This window comes from Cottoperca gobio, unplaced genomic scaffold, assembly GCF_900634415.1.
Source record: "Cottoperca gobio unplaced genomic scaffold, fCotGob3.1 fCotGob3_455arrow_ctg1, whole genome shotgun sequence".
NCBI lineage: Eukaryota > Metazoa > Chordata > Actinopteri > Perciformes > Bovichtidae > Cottoperca > Cottoperca gobio.
The window spans coordinates 12,501-19,328 of record NW_021167020.1 but is presented as its reverse complement, the minus strand read 5'-3'; the positions used below and the strand labels follow the sequence as shown (position 1 = coordinate 19,328).

The 6,828-nt window shown below is 37.3% G+C and overlaps 1 long non-coding RNA gene across 1 annotated transcript in view; it reads right to left on the bottom strand.

Moving 5' to 3' along the window:
* Positions 1-6,531: 6,531 nt before the first annotated feature.
* The window catches only part of LOC115006066 (uncharacterized), a 2,188-nt gene continuing 1,891 nt past the window's right edge, over positions 6,532-6,828 (bottom strand). The window contains exons 2-3 of the long non-coding RNA XR_003832016.1: positions 6,652-6,725; positions 6,532-6,564 (exon numbers count right to left, since the gene is read on the bottom strand). This is a non-coding gene — a long non-coding RNA (uncharacterized LOC115006066). The remainder of the gene's footprint in view (positions 6,565-6,651; positions 6,726-6,828) is intronic.

Below are 6,828 nucleotides of genomic sequence, written 5' to 3'. Positions count from 1 at the left end.
GGTCCTTGATGGTTTCCTCTTTCTTAAGAATTTCATTCTGCCAATGTTTCAGGTAGGCCTGCAAATCTACTCTGCCTCCACCTGTCAGTTTAACACACACGTTCTACACAGTCACATAGAACTAAGACATTAACAGTGTGTTTGTAATAGCCATGGAGTGTTTGTGATACATTAAGGTGAAATACTACCTCTTTCAGGGGTTTTCCTTATCACACCATCTTCAGGAAGATCAAATGCTGAAATACAGAAGCAGCATGTGCACAAACTGCATAAAGAAATGCTGCAAGAACAAATCAATACATTCAATGAAATCAGGCAAGCATCAAGACAGAAGTGTGACAGAATTTAGGAAACAGGGTAAAGGGGACATTTGAGCGTAAAAGAAAGAGTAAAGAGGCTAACCAGCGAGTCTACTCAAGTGAGAAGAGTCTTCAGTCCCTGGAAGTAAGTGCTGGATTCTTTGTTCCTTTAAGAGGATGTACAAGTAGAATGTGAATATATATATATATATATATATATATATATGTATATGTATATATTATATATATATATATAATTATATATATATAAATATATATATAATATGATATAATACATATTATATATATATTATAATATATATATATATATATATACATATTATATATATATATTTATACATATTATATATATATATATATTATATATATATATATTTATAACATATTATATTTATATATATATTAATATATATATATTATATTTATACATATTATATATATTATATATTATATATTATATATCTATATATATATATATATATATTTATACATATTAATATATATATAGTACAGCTGTTAAATGACGTCCGTTAAGAAACAAAGTCCAAAGCGTTGCTCTGGAGGAGTGGATCATCAGTGCCTCCAGAGAAGAAACCCTAAAAGACCACGTGCAGAGCTACGTGAAGAGCAGCTGTTAGTGTTGTTGCATAGCGACCACTCGCGCTATGTTCTGCTGCAGAAGGCAACGGAGGGACTATTTTATTTTGAACATCATTATTTAATAATAAAAACTATTTAAATTGGAGTGTGTATTTTTCTTTCATATCGCCACACTTGGTAACCGTTTTATAAAAGCAATAGCTCACTTCAGTGATATATGCTCATTACATCACAGTTAAGGGGGTTGTACCACGCCCCTTAACTGTGATATAATGACCATATACCACGGCCTGTCGTCAGCTATTGCTTAAATATATCATGTGTCAATGTGCCCTCCACCCTGTCATTTGTGATCACACATCTGTACCCTACAGACTCTACCTCATACTCCGTATGTGGGAAGCTTTGCACATTTCTGCTACTACAACACTTTTAGTTTTAATTGAATTAAGATATACTGTACATATTCTTCATTATATTCTGAACATTCTTTTTTCTATATATATTTATATATATTCTGTATTTGCTCTTATCTTTAATTTCTCCTACTGTGTTTATGTTGGCACCATTACACACCAAAGCAAAGTCCTTCTATGTGAAAACCTGCTCGGCAATAAACCGAATTCTGATTCTGATTCTGATATAAATAAACTAATAAATAAACACTGACATGTAATTATAGGTTAAAAAGTCCAGCAGCAGTTTACAAAGTAAGTAAAATGATCTCCACCTGAAAGCATCAATAATCATAATCCAGTCATTTCATACATGTGATTCTGAAACGGTCCATTACGCAGAACCAGTACTTATACTTATGATAATTTAAGTATTTAATGCTAATACTTCAGTCATTTTACTTTAGTATTACTTTGAATGCAGTTTTACTCGTAACAATTAAGTTGAGCTACTTTTACTTCAGTAAAAGATCTGAGTACTTCTTCCACCTCTGATGATCGTGGTCAAATTAATTCATAGCGATATAATCGAGATATCAAAACTTGTTGGGAGTAAAAGTAAAACTTTTAGTAGAATTATGAAGAGAAATAAAATGTGAAGTCTGAAATGTGTACTTTAGTTCGGCACGTTGAGTAAATATAACTTATTTCCTCCGCTGCATAAAAAGTGCAGATATTGGCAACCGTCATTAGTAACTTGGAGAATAACGATATTAGAGGCATATCTGTAGAAATGTAGTTTAAAAAGCATTTTAATGATAATGCTATTATTCATCTTTAACTGTGTTTTGTTTACATGAATTACACTTACCATGTGAGTGTAGGGAGGTGCAGTCTGAAACTTGAACTTTATAAAACGTACAAAAAGAAAGAAACGCTGCATTATTTACACAATATTATCTTATGTGTATTATTAACATGTTTAAGGGTTATCCTCCACCAGTACATCACAACACCCCAACTCACAAGTGTCGGAGGATTGGCCTTGTAGATTAGAAGAATGCTTCATTATTATTTCTTTATTATCTAAAGAAATATATTCACACAACAGAAACATAGACATTAGACAGAAAGTTATTCTTGTCATGATTATAGTCAATACATTGAAAAGTACTGATCATACTATCAGAACGATAAACAGGATCTGAGCTCTACCAAAGTCCACTTTTCATTCATCGTTAATCTAACCTTTACGTAACTTGTAAATACATTGAGGTTGTTAGATCCGAGGTTGTAGGTCGTGCCCTGACAGCTCAGGGTCTCCACCAACTAACAGGACCGAGTCCTAATTCTATCAACTCCTCAATTACAATCTAGAGACTGTTTAAGTTGGTGGCGAGGAGACTTAGCCTCGTGTCTACTGCCTGTATACAACCGTCTATCCCGCTTGCACCAATAATCCCTCTGAACTGAAGAGCTTTGAGAATTCAGCGGCTACTACGGGTCACGTTTGTCTGACAGCTCTCCTCTATGATCTGTGCACTTGGTGTTGACTAGGTTTAGTTAGTAGTCAGGAATTGACCACAGGAATAGGTTTGATCTTTTCACTAGAGAAAACCGTTAACAGAACCTTTAAGATATTAATCCCTCCAAACCTTTTAAATACCTCATAAAAATACACATTCTCAATTCTGTTTAAATCAAAGGATTCATTTTATTTGGAGTATTGAAGCAGGGGCAAGGCATACAGCTGAAATGGAGTCAAACAACATGTAAAGATAAATGGATTATTCATAATAAAAGTCACCAACACCTCACTGCTGTACTATTTTCTACTTATCGGTTGGAGGAGAGAGAGGTCGGATCACCGACGCCCTTAGGGCCGCTCACAACTTTGTCAAAAGTCCTTGAGGTCAGTCCATGTCAGTCGTCCATTGGCAGAGTGAGGATAGAAAACTCTGAAGATTGAATTGGTAATTCCAAGTTGTTTGGGGTGATGTGTAATCCTGTCCTGCGCTTCGTTCTGCAACTTGGATAATTCAGATTCCTCTTCAGTGAGGAAGTCCTCACATCTCTCGTCCCTTGTGAAGTCTTGATGGATAACCACGATTTTGTGTTAAAGGTTCTGTTAGAGACTAGTGCCCCCACCTTTGCTCCTCTCTCCTCTGTGCTCCACACATTTAGTATGTGTTAGAGGCCGCTGTGGTGAATCATTGGCCCCCAACGGGTGCTCTCTTTCTCTCTGTACATGTCCGTACATGCTGACCTCATTCTTGGTTACACCCTAAAAGAACATTCTAGTACATTTTACAACATTATTTCATTCCAGTTGTTTCTAAATAATCATATGTAGTCTACACATTAAAACTCACATCAAGTCATTTACACATTTTGTGCATCACATTTGTTATAGAATTGAGTCTCTGTCTTTTGGCCTTCAGTCAAATACTTTATCCTCCAAAACATAGGAATGGAAAGGTCCAGAGATGAAAACTAGTGATGTGTCCTTCCGTGGCGAGGCTTCGAAGCGTGGGTCGAGTAATCGCTGAAGATTTATGTGAAGAGCGTATCGAGGCTTGTGTTGATGACGTATGTGATGACGTTCTAACGTCGAAGACGCGGGTTTGGTGTGCCATTTGAAATATAAGGGGGAGCGAATAGCAATTGAGCCCCCTCTTTATATAATATATAATGTGTGGGTTGTTGTTGTCGTAGTATGCATTGTTGCTGTTGAGTTGTTGGTATTGCGTTTGTATTGGATCATTATGGAGCCAGCCAACTAGCAAAACAATTGTTATGCACGCCAGCATCATCTTCCTTGTGAGCAAGTAAAGATGCCAAATCTAAATCTGTTGAAAAGATAATGTTCATCCAACGTGTACATTACACATCCCTGGTGGCACAGCTCGTAGAGCAGGCGACCCACATTCAAATGCTTGCAGCAGCGGCCCGGGGTTCGAAGCAGACCTGCTGCTATTTGCTGCATGTCATTCCCCTTCTCTCTGTCCAATCGTAAGCTACACTATCATTGAAGGCACTCTCTTCTCAATAACACGTAATAACATCAATTTTTATTTTTAAATACAACATTATATTCAGTCTTAGATGTGTGCGTCAAAGAATCTTCAGGGCAAAGATACTTTAAATCCACTGCAGCCTTGCACTTCGCCGGTTTTACATTTATTGTCCACTTGATGGCGCAGTAGAGCAAACGAAGCACCATGAAGCTTCGGCCCATGTGCAAACCAATTGGATGGAAAGCTTCAATGCTTCATGAAGCTTCATCTCGCCATCACTACTGAAAACGGCCCGCTGATTCTCAACCTACTTGACAAAGTACAAACATCATTTACAACACGGGCCAGTAAAAAATAAACAAGAGATCAATGGAACACAGAAACACAAAACATTATAAAATAATAAACCTTCAGATTGAACATTTTGAATCAACTAAAACAAGCTGGAAGTCAAATGAAACTGATCAATGAAATTGCCCTAATGATAGAAATGAGGTCAACTGTACCTGCAGATTGCACAGGTTCCACATCACTCACACATGAAGCTGCTCACTGCTCACTGTCTCCCCCTGCAGTCGGACCTGCGGTAAGACTATTTAAGTGGTGAGGATAGTAACTGAACCATTCTGAAGTGTTTGCCAGCCGTCGACAGTAAACAACACGTGTTGTGTGTAAGTGTGTGCTCAGTAACACTGCTGCTTTGCTTCCCTGAGTACTGTACTGTCAGCATGTGAACTGACACCTGTCACTTTCTAAACACACATCCATCAGCCCAGTTATGTAACATGAAGCCACACTCCTAAAATAACTGCAGGACCCCCCATGATGCAGTTCTCTGAGCTAAACCTCGTACCTACAAAGTGTGAATTGTATTAAAGCTTCTGCAGCAGGTGTCCACAGAGAGAAATCACAACTTAATGACGTGGTGAGAAAAGCTTGTAGAAGACAAAGAGTGATGATGTTACTAAGCAACAGGACACATCTAAACACAACCTGATGTGTGCAGTTTGTTGTTTAAAGGAAGAGTTTGACACTTTGGGGAATATGTTTCTTCACTTTGTTGCTGAGAGTAAAATAAGAAGATAGATCGTCTGTATGCTAAATATTTAGCCCGCTTAGCTTAGCATAAAGACTCTCATAGTTTTAATGTATTGTAGCAGAGTCTAACATGTCTTCATATCTTAAAGTTAAATGATGGCATGTGAGTCATAAGCATGAGAACAAATAGCGTTTCATTTTACAAGACACACGTTTAAAGGACTTGTTGACATTATTGAAGGGAAAGAAGACAGAGATCAATATAACAGCTGAGAACAAACTTTGTCACATGAATGTAAATAACTAGCGAGCCAGAAGGATAAACAACAACATTGAGGGACGGCTACAAACTTTAGCTGCTACTAGCTTACAAAGCTAAATGTATTTATAAAATGCACATAAGAGTGAAACTGACTGCTTGTAATCTTCACACGTTTGAAAGAGAGATGTATGCTCCACTGAGCACTGCAGCAACACAGTGAAGCTGTAACATGTTCTATAACTAAAGACGATCACGAGCAGCAGCGATGCTGTTCAAATGGTAAACACCACCTGTCTCCTCAGTAGGCCTGCTCTAATGTATTTATGTTGAGCTAACGTTAGAGAGTCACACAGGGAACTAACATGTTGAGCATCACAAAGACTTTTTACCTTAGAAGATGTTTGGACACAGTCTGACAAACATTAACGCTCTGTGTTGTCAGATCTCACAAGAGTTGCTGAGACAAAAGTTCATTCACGTTCACGTTCAATACTAACAATAACACAAAACACAAACATAAGAGCAGAGCTCTGCTTGAATGGTTTGAATCTTCTGCACTATGAATGTTTTCTAGCAGAATACCTGTGAGCAAGTTCTCAGGTTCTTTAACTACAAACAATAGAAATCTTCACTCCTGCACGTCGTCCATGTAGCAGCAGAAGATCCTCGTCATCCAGGAGAAGAAGCGTCTACAGGAGTTCATGTAGAAGAATATTAATAATAATAATTATTATTATTAATATTGTTATTATAATAATAATAATAGGAACTTCTTCTTCTTCTTCTTCTTCTTCTTCTTCTTCTTCTTCTTCTTCTTCTTCTTCTTCTTCTCCTTCTCTCTTCTTCTTCTTCTTCTTCTTCTTCTTCTTCTTCTTCTTCTTCTTCTTCTTCTTCTTCTTCTTCTTCTTCTTCTTCTTCTTCTTCTTCTTCATCTGTAAATCAAAGAACATTGAATAACTCATCTCAATAATCTAGACACATGTTCTAGATTGATAGATCAAGATGTTCTTTATTATCACCAGAGGTGTTGGGAGGGAGCTCCGTGTTGTCCATGTGGATGCTGGTGGCGTCCAGAGCTGCAGCAGGCTGAGGACTAAACACACGCTGAGTTAGTGAACTCTTCAAAAACCTGCAAACATCCTTTTTCTATGAAACAACGTGACCTCCTGTCAGGTGACTCTTCCAGCTGGATTGTG